Source organism: Oryx dammah, unplaced genomic scaffold (assembly GCF_014754425.2).
Source record: "Oryx dammah isolate SB20612 unplaced genomic scaffold, SCBI_Odam_1.1 HiC_scaffold_3, whole genome shotgun sequence".
Taxonomy (NCBI): domain Eukaryota; kingdom Metazoa; phylum Chordata; class Mammalia; order Artiodactyla; family Bovidae; genus Oryx; species Oryx dammah.
Genome location: NW_024070187.1, coordinates 5,511,540 through 5,530,330, shown reverse-complemented (window position 1 = coordinate 5,530,330; position 18,791 = coordinate 5,511,540). Strand labels below are relative to the sequence as shown.

General features: G+C 40.6%; 1 pseudogene; it reads right to left on the bottom strand.

Moving 5' to 3' along the window:
* Window positions 1–15,444, bottom strand: part of LOC120862265 — a 111,542-nt pseudogene extending 96,098 nt beyond the window's left edge.
* Between the last annotated feature and the right edge of the window lie 3,347 nt (window positions 15,445–18,791).

Below are 18,791 nucleotides of genomic sequence, written 5' to 3'. Positions count from 1 at the left end.
TTCTGGGGCATTGTACTTCACTTACCCATCATTTGGCAAAGATAGGCACAGCCAGGCCTAGTGTGTGAAGCCGTTGACAGATAAGCAAGTCCCGATGCTGCAGAAGTCAGAACACAAGAGCTAATAATCGTCTGTGGCAGTGAAGATGAGGTCACCTGACTTCCTCCCTAAATAAACAGATGGAAAGAGTTTGCAGTTCATTTCTTTCCAAGGTAACAATTTATTTCATTTCTGTTTTATAATATTGAACCAAAAGTTGTTCTCTTGGGGAAATTTTATTTTTCTTTAATTATTCTACCCAAATGACAAGAGAGCTGAGTCTTCTGGGGATAGGTGCAGTGAAGTCAAAGTTAATTAGTTTTCTCACAGTGCGCTGCATTTGGGTAAAATATCACTGCAGGGGAACACCAGCATTCAGATTCCTTGATTAAGTGGTGTGCTTAGAAAGGCAGAATTCTATCAGAAAAAAATCTATGTAGAAATAATATTTCAGCCTACTTGAGAGTTAACAGCATTTGATACTCACCTTGGAGTTTTCCTTGGAGTAAGTCCTTTCATCTCCACTTTATCTTTCCTTTAAGGTGTCAGACGGCAAGAGAAAATGATGGAGTGCCCTGCAGGTCCCTAGAGAACTTGAGAACCATGTTCCTATTTAACTGCAACATAAAACTCACAAATCAGTTTATTTTTCTCTTGTGATTGTCCAAGTTATAAGTTCTGCAGAATTTCAAGGCTAAACAAAGAAATCTGCCTCAGTGATCTTTTGTCATTTCATAGATGGGTATTTAGATTAGACTAAGAGCATTACACAAATACACCTATCTATGGCACATAAATGAGCTCTCAAATTAAGTGTCTGTTCTTTTCTTATCTGATTACAGGCTGATTACATGCAAACATGCCAAGTATATGATTTACATGATTAAAATATAAAATTTAAGCATTGATATTATTTCAGGTGACCCTATTATTAATTTATTAAGCACAGGTCTTGTAATGGAAAAAATTCTATCTCACAAAAGAATAGCATTCTTATTGACTAATGAAATTGGCAAAGTATAAACCTCAGAGTTATACTTAAGACAAGTTACACATTGATATCCTCAAGTCAAGGCATAAGAAAGATTGCCCTTTAATTCAGAAAATAATTCTAGAGATAATCACCTCAAGAATGTCCCTGTTAATTAAAGAAAAATTAATTAGCTATTAAAGATACCAGGTAAGTAGCTAAAAATAAATGTTTTCCTCAGCGAGCTCAATGCCTTATTCATTACATTTCTTCCTTAGAAAATAGCAGATATAAAATAGAAACCAAGAAAATAAGAGTCCTTGTCACAACTTTCCTAATTAAAGCCATTTTTCCCCGTTATTGGCTCCATTTTATACATTCATTTCATATAGTAATAAACAACTTGACCATCTAAAGTCTTCACTGAAAGAAAATTACCTTCTTCAGTGAGGAAATTTCAGACCTGAGGACTGATTTTCTTTCTTGTCTGTATTTCTGTCTTTGTCAAGAAAGAAGCATTTTGCACAAAATTATGGCCTGAAGAGCATCCGATGGCTTTTCCTTAGAGCTGACCTACTTAAGTCATGGCTGGATCACTAAAGGATGAGATAAAAGAGAGACACTGTTCATAAGAGGGTCAAGCAAGTGCCTTTTGCTTTTTTTCCTTACATAGCTGACAGTAGCAAAGACACAAAACCATAAAGTCAGTGCCACAATTACATATGCTTTCTTTCTATGTTTTCCCAAATAAGTTCAGCTTTTCTTCAATTTTTAATGCGATCATTAGCTCACACCTTAATAAGGATTCTAGTCATCAGTGCTTTTCACAAGTTCTGGTAGACAAAGCGTGAGATTGTTGACAGCCTGATTTGATGATATGAATTCTTTTTTGTTTGTTTGTTGATATGAATTCTTATGATAATACAGTGGGGCAAACTTGATTTCTGTTTCCAATTGTGGAATAAAATAGTAGATTTTGTATTTTTTTAAGATGAGAGTTAATTCACCATTGTGGAATACCTGAAATCACTACCCTAGGCCCATGTTTTGAATTCTTAGAAATCATTAAAACAAGTCTTTCATTGAGAGACCAATGGTGCAATGGTACATAGTAGTAGGAATGATAGACTTGAGCAACTCAGAAGATTTAGGGCTAATTTGGCGGTTGCTTCCCACAAAAGAACAAATACAGTACTGGAGTTTTAAAGCCTGTGCCTATTTTGAATTAAATTTACATTCAAAGACCGAATGTCAAGAAAAAAAATAGCAGTCAGTGGTAATACTGCATATAAAGCTACCAAGTTCTCCTATCGGCCAAGGCTAGGGCAAGACGTATAATCACACGAGATGCCAATAAACAATGTAAGGATCAAAAAGACAAAGATCTCTGTGCTCTGTAGGGGCTTTCTTCTTGTCTTTTCTTAGAACTGTGTGCTTGATTGCACTTATTTATTTATTCATTCAGAAAATATTTTTTGAGAACCTGTATCATGCCAAGTACCAGACTAGGCTGTGAACATATGTTAATGACCTCAGGGAGGTTAACAGTTGTCTCCCTGTCACTAGTTTTGATAACATAATACCAAGGAAAAATTAACTACAGCCATGTTAGTGGTAAAGAACCTGCCTGTCAATGCAGGAGACATGAGAGAGGTGGGTTCAATCCCTGGGTCGAGAAGATCCCTTGCAGGAGGGCATAGCAACCCACCCCAGTATTCTTGCCTGGAGTATCCCATGGGCAGAGGAGCCTGGTGGGCTATAATCCATGGGGTCGAAAAGAGTCGGACACGACTGAAGTGACTTAGCACTCATGTACAGCTCTGTTAGGTGCTATTACACGTAAAACAACAGTTCAGTGGGAGACTAGAAGGAATTTACTTAGTCTGAGAGGTCAAGGAAGGATGTCCTGAAGAAGTAACTTTGAAGGAGAGCTAAAAGTTTATGCAGAAGTTCTTATGGCAAGGGAGAGCTAAGTCATGTGAGAGATCCTAAAATACAGAGCCCTGCTTAGCTGTCCAAAACTGTGAGAGCTGAGACCAGAGAGGCAGGCTGGGCAATGCAGGGCTCTTCTACAAGGAACAGGGCTTTTAGGCCCTTATCTTAAAAGCAATGCAAAGTCATTGAAGTATTTTAAGAGGGCAAGGAGTCTGCAGTAATCATATTTGCAATTGTAAAAGATTATTTTGAATATAGAGATGTGAATAAATGGCAACCACTCCTTATAGTGAGACAAAGAAAAGAAGAAAAATAAAACAGTTTCCATATCAAAGCACTCTGATTTTAGGTGTGCATGATGGAAAGACCGCTGTTTAGATCATTTATGATTCTCCCACATAAATAACACAAAAGGGATGAAAGAAGTATAAACTCCAGACTAAGAGAAGAGCAAGAAGAGCTGATAGAGGAGTGAGTGGTAGCTGAGTAGCTGTGTAGTGTGGATAACCATGGAAACCGCTAATCTGAGCACAGAGAACGAAATAGGCTCAGAATGTGGGGCCATAAACCTCACCAGACCATGTGATTGAGATGCTGGGCGAAAAATATGGGCACTGGTTTTAAAGAAACTGTGTTGAGAGGGGAAGAGACGGAAGATGCAACGGGAGAGTCACGCAGATCTGTCCTCCCTTCCCAGCTCTCTCCCAATCTGCATCTTTGGAGAAATTTATGAATAGGGAGGTCACATCCCACTCATTCACATAATCACTTATTCATTTGGCATATATTTGTTAGCTACACACTATGTACTAGGAAGTGAACAAAACAGATAAGATCTTATGTACCGTTCTAGAAGGGAATAGAGATAATATAAAGAGACAAGTAAACAAAAATACCAGATAGTGACAAGAATTATGCAGAAGATTCAGTTCAGTCGCTCAGTTGTGTCTGACTCTTTGGGACCCCATGAAACACAGCACACCAGGCCTCCCTGTCCATCATCAACTCCCGGAGTTCACTCAGACTCACGTCCATCAAGTCCGTGATGCCATCCAGCCATCTCATCCTCTGTCGTCCCCTTCTTCTCCTGCCCCCAATCCCTCCCAGCATCAAGAGTCTTTTCCAATGAGTCAGCTCTTCACATGAGGTGGCCAAAGTACTGGAGTTTCAGCTTTAGCATCATTCCTTCCAATGAACACCCAGGGCTGATCTCCTTCAGAATGGACTGGTTGGATCTCCTTGCAGTCCAAGGCACTCTCAAGAGTCTTCTCCAACACCACAGTTCAAAAGCATCAATTCTTTGGTGCTCAGCCTTCTTCACAGTCCAACTCTCACATCCATACATGACCACAGGAAAAACCATAGCCTTGACTAGACGGACCTTAGTTGGCAAAGTAATGTCTCTGCTTTTGAATATGCTGTCTAGGTTGGTCATAACTTTTCTTCCAAGGAGTAAGCATCTTTCAATTTCATGGCTGCAATTACCATCTGCAGTGATTTGGGAGCCCTGAAAAATAAAGTCTGACACTGTTTCCACTGTTTCCCCATCTATTTCCCATGAAGTGATGGGACCAGATGTCATGATCTTTGTTTTCTGAATGTTGAGCTTTAAGCCAACTTTTTCACTCTCCTCTTTCACTTTCATCAAGAGGCTTTTTAGCTCTTCTTCACTTTCTACCATAAAAGTGGTGCCATCTGCATATCTGAGGTGATTGATATTTCTCCCGGCAATCTTGATTCCAGCTTATGTTTCTTCCAGTCCAGCGTTTCTCATGATGTACTCTGCATATAAGTTAAATAAGCAGGGTGACAATATACAGCCTTGACGTACTCCTTTTCCTATTTGGAACCAGTCTGTTGTTCCATGTCCAGTTCTAACTGTTGCTTCCTGACCTACATACAGATTTCTCAAGAGGCAGGTTAGGTGGTCTGGTATTCCCATCTCTTTCAGAATGTTCCATAGTTTATTGTGATCCACACAGTCAAAGGCTTTGGCATAGTCAATAAAGCAGAAATAGATGTTTTTTTCTGGAACTCTCTTGCTTTTTCCATGATCCAGCAGATGTTGGCAATTTGATCTCTGGTTCCCTTGCCTTTTCTAAAACCAGCTTGAACATCAGGGAGTTCACGGTTCACGTATTGCTGAAGCCTGGCTTGGAGAATTTTGAGCATTACTTTACTAGCATGTGAGATGAGTGCAATTGTGCAGTAGTTTGAGCATTCTTTGGCATTGCGTTTCTTTGGGATTAGAATGAAAACTGACCTTTTCCAGTCCTGTGGCCACTGCTGAGTTTTCCAAATTTGCTGGCATATTGAGTGCAGCACTTTCACAGCATCATCTTTTAGAATTTGAAACAGCTCAACAGGAATTCCATCACCTCCACTAGCTTTGTTTGTAGTGATGCTTTCTAAGGCCTACTTGACTTCACTTTCCAAGATGTCTGGTTCTAGATTAGTGATCACATCATCATGATTATCTGGATCGTGAATATCTTTTTTGTACAGTTCTTCCATGTATTCTTGCCACCTCTTCTTAATTTCTTCTTAATATCTTCTGTAGATTAAAGATAACATAATTTGAGAATGACTGTTTTCAGATTGGCTAGTCAGGAAACATTAGCCATGGGTGTGTGTGACATCTTTAAAAATTGTGATACACAGATGTATAGAACAGTCTTTTGGACTCTGTGGGAGTGGGTGAGGGTGGGATGATATGGGAGAATGGCATTGAAACATGTAAATTATGACATGTGAAACGAATCGCCAGTCCAGGTTCGATGCATGATACAGGGTGCTCGGGGCTGGTGCACTGGGGTGACCCAGAGGGATGGGATGGGGATGGGGAGGGAGGTGGGAGGGGGGTTCAGGATGGGGAACACATGTACACCGCCATGGAGCAGATTCATGTCAATGTATGGCAAAACCAATACAATATTGTAAAGTAAATAAATAAATGGAAAAAAAAAAAAAAGAGCCAATCTGCAAGGTGAAGCATCAGCTCTTTTTCTTACTATTCAAGTTCTAGAATGTGAGCAGGCAATGAAGTCTATGTCCCCAAGGTGAAAGAAAGTATTCTTCTTATCTAAATGGTCACAGAAAAACAACCTTTAGATACTGACAGAGAAGGATTTTTTAAAGTTAAAAAAAAGGTGGGAAAAGAAAAATGGCTTGTCACATGAGGACCTTATAGTGAACAGTCACCACCTCTAGACACAGAACATCCAATCAGCTTTGTAAAGCTTTGATTTTAAATATGACTGGTCAGCCAAAGTTAACCATACAGTCTAAGGGTGCTTCAGTCAAGACAAAGGGATCAAAACAGAAAGATCTGATATAAAAAAAGGAAAAGGCAGATGGTAGGAGAAAAATCTAAAAAAACCTTCCTGAATTAATATCCCAGACACACAAGAGAAGGTATTTTATCCTCAAATGAAAATCCAAATCTATGCAAATGAACTATCATAAGAAAAACCTTTGAAAAATTAAAAATATGAGTGCCAGAGTTTTTACAAAGTAATATAACAAATACAAAGTCAGATAACAATATTAAGATAGTCAAAATAATATTAGCAGTGGTCACTGAGTTAATGAAAAATTGGTATCACTTAATAGGTGGAGGACAGCAGAGAAGTAGTGGTGGACAGTATAAGAGAATTGCTGCTGCTGCTGCTAAGTCGCTTCAGTCGTGTCCGACTCTGTGCGACCCCATAGACGGCAGCCCACCAGGGTCCCCAATCCCTGGGATTCTCCAGGCAAGAACACTGGAGTGGGTTGCCATGTCCTTCTCCAGGGGATCTTCCCCACCCAGGGATTGAACCCGCTGACCTGTGTCTTCTGTATTCCAGGTGGATTCTTCACCTCTGAGCAACCAGGGAAGCCCTTCTAATTTAATGGAAGCATTACATTAGAATCCACCTGCAAAAGTGAGATTAATTAGCTTTTGTTAAAATTATCAGTGTTCATTTTAAGAATGTAATTGATAGGTATGTTCGACTTTCACACATCTTAGAAGATAATCAAAATAATGTTTTCAAATGACGCAGCTTTTAGTAAAAATGTGAGGTCTTGTTAACATATCACTGTCTTTTAAAAAGAAGTATGAGCAGAATGCTAACGACTTATTATGCTACTTTCCCTGGTGTCTCAGTCAGTGAGGAATCTGCCTGCAGTGTGGGAGACCTGGGTTTGATCCCTGGGTTGGGAAGATCCCCTGGAGAAGGGAAAGGCTACCCACTCCAGTGTTCTTGCCTGGAGAATCCCATGGACAGAGGAGCCTGGTAGTCCAAGGGGTTGCAAAGAGTCCAACACGACTGAGCAACTTTCACTTTCACTTTTCTCCTTCTGAAACCATTTCTGTCATCAGGTTTTTAAGCACAAACATGTAGAAGGAAGTGAATTATCTTTTCATCAGGGAGAAGTTGATACCATCATATTTCTAGGGGATACTGTTTTTTTCCTTCACTCAACAAACATATATTGAACAGCTAGCTACTAGACAGCTCTCTTCTCAGAATAAGGACTATAGAAAGGAACAAAAAATATAGCCTGCCAGAAACAAATACGCAGATGTAAGTATATAGTAAAATATATAAAATGTTAGTAGTAATAAGTTCTTTGGGGAAGAATAAAGCAGGGATAGAGGGAATTCAGGTAAATGTGATTCCTATTTTAAATTCGATAGTTAGGGAAAGCTTCACTAAGAAGATCTTTTAGTAAAGATCTAAGGGAACCAAGGGAGCTAATGATGGGAGTATCTGTGGGAAGAGCATTCCAGGCTAAGAGAAAGACAAATGGGGGTGGTGGTGGTGGTTTAGTCACTGAGTCATGTCTGACTCTTGCAATCTGCGCACTGTAGCCTGCCAGGCTCCTCTGTCCATGGGATTCTCCAAGCAAGAATACTAAATACATAAACTCTAAGTTGGGAGCATGGGCAGGCATGGTTATGGAATAGTCAGAGGCCAGCGTGGCTTTTGAGCAATGAGCGGAGGGTAGGTGGTAGCATGAAAAATCTAAGATTGTTGAGTTACATATTTTGTAAAATCTCATAGACCATTGAAAGGACTTTAGATTTCACTCTGAACAGAAAAATGATGTGGTTTACAGATCCACTCTGGCGTCTGTGTTGAGAACAGCCTGAAAAAGATCAAGGGTTAAAACTGAAGGATTAATTGGAAACCTACATAAATAATCCACTGAAGAGATCATGGTGACTTGGATCTGAGTGGTAGTAGTGGGCTTGAAAGGAGCTGGTCAGACTCTAGATATGTTTTGAAGGTACATTTGAGTTTGCTGATAAATTAGATGTGACAGAAATAGGAAGAGAAATAAAAGGACTCAAGATCTTTTCACTGAGGAACTTGGAAGAATATTATTGTTAACTGAGATGGGAGAATCGGGTCCTTTCTGATGTTCAGTTGATGGTGGTGGAAAGATCCCCTGGAGGATGGCACAGCAACCCATACCAGTATTCTTGCCTGGAGAATCCACATGGGCAGAGGAGCCTGGTGGGCTACAGTCCTTAGGGCTGCAAAGAGTAGGACATGACTGAATATATATAAGCCTAGATACATGTATATAATTTCAGGGCAACGGTCTAAGCTAGGGACAGGATTTTGAAAGAGAATATGATATATTAGAGCTTCTCTGGTGGCTCAGACAGTAAAGAATTTGCCTGCAATATGGGAGACTTGGGTTCAATCCTGAGTTGGGAAGATCCTCTGAAGGAGGGCAAAGCAACCCACTCCAGTATTTTTGCCTGGAGAAATCCCGTGGACAGAGGGGCCTGGTGGGCTATAGTCCATAGGGTCACGAAGAGTCAGACATGACTGAGTGACTAAGCCCAGCACATGGTATATTAAACCATGAGACTGGATGTCCTGGGAGAAATATTAATAATCTCAGATATGCAGATGACACCACCCTTATGGCAGAAAGAGAAGAGAAACTAAAGAGCCTCTTGATAAAAGTGAAAGAGGAGAGTGAAAAGGCTGGCTTAAAACTCAACATTCAAAAAACGAAGATCATGGCATCTAGTCCCATCACTTCATGGCAAATAGATGGGAAAACAATGGAAACAGTAACAGATTTTATTTTCTTGGGCTCCAAACTCACTGCAGATGGTGACTGCAGTCACGAAATTAAAAGATGCTTGCCACTTGGAAGAAAAGTTATGACAAACCTAGACAGTATATTAAAAAGCAGAGACATTACTTTGCCAACAAAGGTCCATTTAGTCAAAGCTTTGGTTTTTCCAGTAGTCATGTATGGATGTGAGAGCTGGACCATAAGGAAGGCTGAATGACAAAGAATTGATGGTTTTGAACTATGGTGTTAGAGAAGACTCTTGAGATTGCCTTGGACTGCAAGGAGATCAAACCAGTCAACCGTAATGGAAATAAGTCCTGACTATTATTCATTAGAAGGACTGATGCTGAATCTCCAATACTTTGGCCACTTGATGGGAAAAGCTAACTCTGAAAAGACCCCGATCCTGGAAAAGATTGAAGGCAGGAGGAGAAGGCAAAAACAAAACATGAGATGGCTGGATGGCATCACCGACTCAATGACAATGAGTTTGAGCAAGCTCCAGGAGATGGCAAAGGACAGGGAAGACTGGTGTGCTGCAGTCCATGGGGTCTCAGAGAGTTAGACGTAACTGAGCAACTGAGCAACACAATAGCTAAATAAATCAAAGACTGAGTTTTTCAAGGATATTTTGTTATAAAGAGGTCTGGGGCAGAAGGGGAAAAAGTAGACTGAGAAAGACCTAGGCCAGGCTTCCAGTATTCCTACCACCTTCTGTACCATCCAGTAGACTAGGAAGTTGCAGAACAGCCTGTTAAAGGCATTGCTGAGGGGCCAGTTGGGAGCTGACACTTGAGGAGGAAGAAGAGCTGTTCTCAGGACGAGACCAAGAGGTGGAAGGAAGAGAGGTCTCTCCCAGTGACTCACTTGGGAAAGTTTATGCTTCCATCTCTACTACTTTAGATTCTAGGTCTAGAAGTTCTTGTTCCTTAGGAGGGCATACTTCTGCCTGGAAGCAAAACTCCCAGGAAACTTAAAGCCATGGTTGATGCCTTCTGCGGAGAAGGCAATGGCAACCCATTCTAGTACTCTTGCCTGGAAAATCCCATGGACAGGGGAGCCTGGTGGGCTGCTGTCCTTGGGGTCGCACAGAGTTGGACACGACTGAAGCGACTTAGCAGCAGCTGATGCCCTCTGAATTTGGGTTCTTTGTGCCAGATCAGCAGGTAAAGAAAGGACTCATTATAACATCAGACAGCAGTAAAAACAGGAGAGTGTGTCATTATGATTCAGTTGAATGTAGTGGTTAAAACAAACTTTACTCTGTGTAGTCTCTGTGTGTGAAATGTACGCCCCAGCTTGGAAACCTTTACAGGGCGCATAGAATGGCTCCCCTAATGAGATATGGGAAGTTCGTGTTCAGGTCATCTTCCTAAATTTCCAAGTACATTGGATGGCTCTACGATACCACTGTTGTCCACACTTAATTCAAGAAAGAAATGATGGGCTTTTTTTTTTTTTTCTTTACCATAAATAGAATGAGCAGATGAAAACCATTTCAGTGTATAAATTTTAATATATTTTCTTTCTTTGAGAAAAAAAAAAGAGATGCATTTATTTCTCCTCTTCAACTCTCTCCTCCCAACTCCCTGCCCCAGAGTCATAACCAAACACTTTATACTTTGCAAATGATTAGAGAATAAAGTGAGAGCAATTTGCAAATTTTAACTCTCTTCCAGTTCATGTAAAAGCGGGGCGGGGGGGGGGGGGGGTTGTGTGTGTGTGTGTGTGTGTATGTGATTCTCTTGTAGTCAACCAGAAGTAGAAGCCCAAATATCATCTGACTTAGGTAAACATTTGCTAAATACCTACCCTCTCCCAAAACCCCGGTTTTGCCTAGTTATGGCATTAATTACAGTTAAACGATCTACCCTAAGTGGGCTTCCCAGATGGCTCAGTGGTAAAGCATCCACCTGCCAGCACAGGAGACACAGGAGGCACGGGTTCGATCCCTGGGAAGGGTTGGGAATATCGCCCGGAGAAGGAAGTGGCAACCCACCATTCTTCCCTGGAAAATCCCATGGACAGAAGAAACTGGTGGGCTACAGCCCATGGGGTTGCAAAGAGTTAGACATGACTGAGTTACTGAACACAGGAGGATATACCCTAAAACTGAAAAATGGTATAAGAGAAAACCACATAATCAATTAATTCCTCTAACTTAAAACACAAGATGATGTAGCCAACAGTATTTAACGTTTTTTTTGGGGGAAAAAAAAACCTCTTTGAAATAATCTACTGTAGTTTTAAAATGAACTAAATTAAAAAAAAGTAAATAGAATTACTCAGAGGATGCTATTTTGTAGAAGACAGCATGATGTCATTTTCAATCATGGCAAAAATTATTTTCTCCTGCTGTTCATTTGAGTGAAGAGAAAATTAATTTATAATCCCTTTGATGGCTTTTGTTTTCATTAATTTAATTTCCAATACATGTTAAGATCAGAGATGTTAAAAGAGATGTCAGTGACATCATCTTTTACTTGTAAAACCAGCCCAGTGGGGGCTTTTAGTTAAAGAGGATTGTTATAACAATCTCTCTAAGCTAAATAATACATTGCAGAAAGTAAAACAGAAATAGCATACTGAAAAAAATTAAGCACACATCATAGGAAAAGTTTATTTCAGAAAAAAATGCGTTCAGTTGTGGCACAGCTTTTTCATATGAGTAGACGTTGAATCATCATCTTCAAGTAGTATTCTCAGGGCTCAGCTGTTGAGAATCATCTGTACTTTGGGGCAATGTGGAGCTTCTCCGGCAGAGATTAGGATTTAATGGGTATGGAATGTGGCTCATGGATCTTCATTTTTCCAAAGACTCCAGGTGATTTGTGGTTTGAGAAACAGTCCTAATTATAATTTTTTTTTTTCTGTTCAGCCCAGCTGAGTGTGATTATGCTTACCTTCCTAGACTGAGGCTGACCAGAGTTCTGTTTCATTGTTTTTTTTTTTTCCAAATAAAGGTGATCAGCAGAGACAAACAAGCAAGCAAATAGTCCTTTGTCTCTGTGAGGTTAAAGGCTCAAATGTTAAGTGCCTAGCTCATGAAACATCCTACCATGAATGCAGCTCACTTCATAAATATGCCGTGCCCTCAGTTAGAAATTGATACTGGAAGGGCAGGAGAGAGTAAAAAAGCAAGAAGCCACTGGGGTCCTTGAGGGCTGCAATACTGGGAAAGGAGAAAGAACGACACAGAAAGACAAGCCTGGAAGATAAGAAAACTTTCACAAGCTCTATAACTTTGCGTAAATTGTGTATTAATATTCACTTAGGCAAGAGATAAAAAGAAAAGTCTGCCTAAAATATTTCTGATCTTGTAGCTGCCACAAACAAGAGTTTTCAAGTTTTATGATGTGTTTGCTTGTTGTGGTTGTTATTGTATAGTTTTACATGGTCAGTTGTTCAGTTGCTAAGTTGTGTCTGATTTCCACAACCACATTGACTGTATGTAGCCTGCCAGTCTCCTCTATCCATGGAATTCTCCTGGCAAGAATACTGGAGTGGGTTGCCATTTCCTTCTCCAGGGGATCTTCCTGATCTAGGAATCGAACCAGGGTCTCCTGCATTGCAGGCAGATTCTTTACTGACAGAGTTATGAGGGAAGTTATAACTTTACATGACTTCACAGGAAGTCCTTGTGTTTTGTGTAAATGCATTTTGGTTCCCAGTAATTAATTTAGGGGCTTCCCTTGTGTCTCCAATTTTGCTGGAATATTGACTGCAGCACTTTAACAGCATCATCTTTCAGAATTTGAAATAGCTCAACTGGAATTCCATTACCTCCACAAGCTTTGTTCGTAGTGATGCTTTCTAAGGTCCACTTGACTTCACATTCCAGGATGTCTGGCCCTAGTTGAGTGATCACACCATTATTATCTGGGTCGTGAAGATCTTTTTTGTACAGTTCTTCTGTGTATTCTTGCCACCTCTTCTTAATATCTTCTGCTTCTGTTAGGTCCATACCATTTCTGTCCTTTATCGAGCCCATCTTTGCATGAAATGTTCCCTTGATATCTCTAATTTTATTGAAGAGATCTCTAGTTTTTCCCATTCTGTTGTTTTCCTCTATTTCTTTGCATTGATTGCTGAGGAAGGCTTTCTTATCTCTCCTTGCTATTCTTTGGAACTCTGCATTCAAATGGGTATATCTTTCCTTTTTTCCTTTGCTTTTGTCTTCTCTTCTTGTCAGCTATTTGTAAGGCCTCCTTAGACAGCTTCAGGATTTGATTTAGGTCATACCTGAATGTTCTAGTGGTTTTCCCTACTTTCTTCAATTTAAGTCTGAATTTGGCAATAAGGAGTTCATGATAGAGCTTCTCCATCTTTGGCTGCAAAGAATATAATCAATCTGATTTCAGTGTTGACCATCTGATGATGTCCACATGTAGAGTCTTCTCTTGTGTTGTTGGAAGAGGGTGTTTGTTATGACCAGCAAATTTGCCAGAAAATTTGGAAAACTCAGCAGTGGCCACAGCACTGGAAAAGGTCAGTTTTAATTCCAATCCCAAAGAAAGGCAATGCCAAAGAATGCTCACACTACCGCACAATTGCACTCATCTCACACGCTAGTAAAGTAATGCTCAAAATTCTCCAACCCAGGCTTCAGCAGAACGTGAACCATGAACTTCCAGATATTCAAGCTGGTTTTAGAAAAGGCAGAGGAACCAGAGATCAAATTGCCAACATCTGCTGGATCATCAAAAAGCAAGAGAGTTCCAGAAAAATATCTGTTTCTGCTTTATTGACTATGCCAAAGCCTTTGACTGTGTGGATCACAATAAACTGTGGAAAATTCTGAAAGAGATGGGAATACCAGAGCACCTGACCTGCCTCTTGAGAAATCTGTATGCAGGTCAGGAAGCAACAGTTAGAACTGGACATGGAACAACAGACTGGTTCCAAATAGGAAAAGGAGTGTGTCAAGGCTGTATATTGTCACTCTGCTTATTTACCTTATATGCAGAGTACATCATGAGAAACGCTGGGCTGAAAGAAGCACAAGCTGGAATCAAGATTGCCGGGAGAAATATCAATAACCTCAGATATGCAGATGACACCAGCCTTATGGCAGAAAGTGAAGAGGAACTAAAAAGCCTCTTGATGAAAGTGAAAGAGGAGAGTGAAAAAGTTGGTTTAAAGCTAAGAAAACTAAGGTCATGCCATCTTGTTCCATCACTTCATGGGAAATAGATGTGGAAACAGTGGAAACAGTGTCAGATTTTATTTTTTTGGGCTCCAAACTCACTGCAGATGATGACTGCAGCCATGAAATTAAAAGACGCTTACTCCTTGGAAGGAAAGTTATAACCAACCTAGATAGTGTATTCAAAAGAGGAGACATTACTTTGCCAACAAAGGTCCATCTAGTCAAGGCTATGGTTTTTCCTGTGGTCATGTATGGATGTGAGAGTTGGACTGTGAAGAAAGCTAAGCGCCAAAGAATTGATGCTTTTGAACTGTGGTGTTGGAGAAGACTCTTGAGAGTGCCTTGGACTGCAAGGAGATCCAACCAGTCCATCCTAAAGGAGACCAGTCCTGGGTGTTTATTGGAAGGACTGATGCTGAGGCTGAAACTCCCATACTTTGGCCACCTCATGTGAAGAGCTGACTCATTGGAAAAGACTCTGATGCTGGGAGAGATTGGCGGCAGGAGGAGAAGCGGACGACAGAGGATGAGATGGCTGGATGGCATCACTGACTCGATGGACATGAGTTTGAGTGAACTCTGGGAGTTGGCGATGGACAGGGAGGCCTGGCGTGCTGTGATTCATGGGGTCGCAAAGAGTTGGACACAACTGAGTGACTGAACTGAACTGAACTTGTGTCTCCTGTGTTGGCAGGCGGATTCTAATTCCCAGGTAGCTCAAGGGTAAAGAATCTGCCTGCCAGTGGAGGAGTCACCGGAGATGCAGGTTTGATCCCTGGGTGGGGAAGATACCCTGGAGGAGGGCACGGGAACCCACTCCATTATTCTCGCCTGGAGAATTCCATGAACAGAGGAGCCTGGCGGATTACAGTCCATAGGGTCACAAAGAGTCTGACACAATTGAATCAACTTAGCAGGCCCACACAATTATCTTAGACCACTTTGGATCTGCGGTATACAAGTAAACAAGAATTTGCCTACAGATTTACCAACATTTCCTTTTGTTACTGACCGTTTCGAGTTGGGCCCCAACAACGGTTCTTCTGCCTAGTCTTGTCACAGTCAGTAGAAAGAGACGAACGCTGGTTCAAAAGCAAAGGAAAACGTCGTTCTTCAATAACACAGTGGAGAAGTGTGAGCCGGCAGGCTAGAGCACAGGCCGTGGGCTACTGGGCTGCTTTGCAGGAGTTGTTACGGGGCCAGCACAGCTGCGTTGCTCCCGCTTAAGACTGCAGTTCCCGCAGCCTCTGCGCAGGCGGGCCGCCATCGTAAGTACAGGTGCGGCGCTTCTGCACACGGCTCCCAGAGCTGCGGGTCTGGGGCAGGCATTTGGCCCTGGGGAGCCTGGTCTGTAACCCCAGGACCAGGAATCTGCGAGTGGCATCCTATGAACAAGTGAAACTACATGAGAACCATGGATGAAAAGAACCGAGAAAGGTCAGACTTGATTACCCAGATTGTTTCTGTTTCCCGCGGAATTTTTAATGGGCTTTGTCAGTGATTTTTCTTTCCTCTCTTCCTTCTTGTTTTCCTCCTCATCCTCTTTTCTCTCTCCTGCTTTCTGCTTTCAAGGCATGTTTGATTAGGTAGGTTGATCGTTGCTGGCTTACAAGTGGGGACTGTTTTGTTGTAATTGTTGGGAGACTGATTTCAGCCTTTCTGGACATATGCGAAAAGATTTTGGATGTATCAAGTTTTCAGGAATAAAAATATTACAAAAGAAGGAACGGAATGAGAATAAGTGGTTTTAGAACAGGCAGGAGAGGAATTCTGTTTTGCTTTTAGATATGTGAAAAATAAAACAGCAGAGGTCAGAAATCAAGAAGAATATTGAATACTGTTCAAACTTTGTCATAATGGTGAGTTGCTTAAAAAATAGAGTGTTGTGTTCAAAATCCTCTTTCTCTGTTTTTATTTAGTGTCCTGTCTGCCCTCAGCTTTTGGAGATTTAAACATCAACAAGTGGCTTTATTACTTCAGTTTGAGAATTGCTGGCAGGGTCTGAATCTTGCCAGAAAGTTCTGAGATATACTCTCTTTTGGCAGAAGGAACAATTGCACAGGAACCTGATAAAGCAAACTGAAATCAGATTGCATTTTGATAGATGAAGTAGAAGTACTCTCTAAATAAAGTGTGCTCCCCTCAATATGTGAATTTACAAGCACTGCCCATCTCTAGCCTCTTAACTCTCTCTGAAGGTTTTTAGTTTCCTACAAAGCAGAGTATATAGTATGTTCTGCTGTACACACAAAGGTAAACTAGCTCCCCATATAGGAAGGATTCTAATGCATACTTTAAATATGTTAAATATTCACTGAATTAAAACTACATTTTCTCATCACATTTCCAGAGTTTTCCTTTTAAAAAGTCTTTTCTAAATTTTGAAATTTTAAGAAATTTTCTTAAAAAATTCTTAATTTTTTTTATTACCTAATAATTTTAGGTCATACCTGAATGGTCTAGGGGTTTTCCCTACTTTCTTCAATTTAAGTCTGAATTTGGCAATAAGTTCATGATCTGAGCCACAGTCAGCTCCCGGTCTTGTTTTTGCTGACTGTATAGAGCTTCTCCATCTTTGGCTAGAAAGAATATAATCAATCTGATTTCAGTGTTGGCCATCTGGTGATGTCCATGTGTAGAGTCTTCTCTTGTGTTGTTGGAAGAGGGTGTTTGCTATGACCAATGCATTCTCTTGGCAAAACTCTATTAGCCTTTGCCCTGCTTCATTCTGTACTCCAAGGCCAAATTTGCTTGTTACTCCAGGTGTTTCTTGACTTCCTACTTTTGCATTCCAGTCCCCTATAATGAAAAGGACATCTTTTTTGGGTGTTAGTTCTAAAAGGTCTTGTAGGTCTTCATAGAACCGTTCAACTTCAGCTTCTTCAGCGTTACTGGTTGGGGCATAGGCTTGGATTACCGTGATATTGAATGGTTTGCCTTGGAAACAAACAAATCATTCTGTCGTTTTTGAGATTGCATCCAAGTACTGCATTTCAGACTCTTTTGTTGACCATGATGGCTACTCCATTTCTTCTAAGAGATTCCTTCCCCAAATCACTGCAGATGGTGATTGCAGCCGTGAAATTAAAAGACACTTACTCCTTGGAAGGAAAGTTATGACCAACCTAGACAGCATATTTAAAAGCAGAGGCATTACTTTGCCAACAAGATCCGTCTAGTCAAGGCTATGGTTTTTCCAGTGGTCATGTATGGATGTGAAATTTGGACTGTAAGAAAGCTGAGTGCCGAAGGATGGATGCTTTTGAACTGTGGTGCTGGAGAAGACTCTTGAGAGTCCCTTGGACTGTGAGGAGATCCAACCAGTCCATTCTAAAGGAGATCAGTCCTGGGTGTTCATTAGATGGACTGATGCTGAAGCTGAAACTCCAATACTTTGGCCACCTCATGCGAAGAGTTGACTCATTGGAAAAGACCCTGATTCTGGGAGGGATTGGAGGCAGGAGAAGGGAATGACAGAAGATGAGATGGCTGGATGGAATCACCGTCTCAATGTACATGAGTTTGAGTGAACTCTGAGAGTTGGTGATGGACAGGGAGGCCTGGCATGCTGTGATTCATGGGGTTGCAAAGAGTCGGACACGACTGAGTGACTGAATTGAACTGAACTGAATAATTTTAGGGTTGGTTCTTTTCATCCTGAGTGAAATATCTATGGTGCTCTGGTTTAGGGATTTTTATCAACTAAAGCTATAAACTTCAATACAACCTTATGAAATAAAGAAATGCAGCAAAAATAGTTGAATGATATCATTACGCAATTGCACACATACATTACTGTGTTTTAGACCATATACGTGTTATATATATTTGCACTAATACCAGGCACCTGGAAATAATTAGAAAAGTAGCTCTTAACTAAGCAAGTCTCATTTGGAATTTGAGTCTAAAATTGTATAATATGAAATGTAAGTTATGTATCAATGAAAACTACATTTTGCCTGGCTTATGTAATTTTTTGATAATTTTTTTTCAAATCCATCTGTCATAAAATTGTTTCTATTCTCTCTCTTTGTTGCTTCTTTTTAAAAGATTTATCTGAGAGCAGGCTTAAGTTAACATGCTTATAAAAAGTCACAATTTCCAAGACACAGATGTTTCCAAAATCATTTCTCATTTCATATCTGAATAGTTTTCTTACATTAAGGGCATCCCTGGTGGCTCAGATGGTAAAAATCTGCCTATAATGCAGGAGACCTGGGTTTGATTCCTTGGTTGGGAAGATCGCCTGGAGAAGGAAATGGCAGCCCACTCCACTACTGTTGCCTGGAGAATTCCACGGACATAGGAGTCTGGCGGGCTACAGTCCTTGGGGTCGCAAAGTGTTTTTTTACACTAATGCCACTTATTTAATGAAATGTGATATTGTACAATGATAATTATTTTGCTGTTGCTTTTTGGAAATAAACGTGCTATGCATTGAGTCACGTGTAATTGACTTTTGTTTAGGTCAAAATAGTCAAATATCAACAACACCAAAATATTCCACCTGTATATGTACCAGAGATTCATTTTTTTGTTCTTGTATTTCCATTAGGTAGTGGTTTGGGGGTGTGAGGGAAATATCTATTTCTTTGGTTCGTGATATTGTTTCTT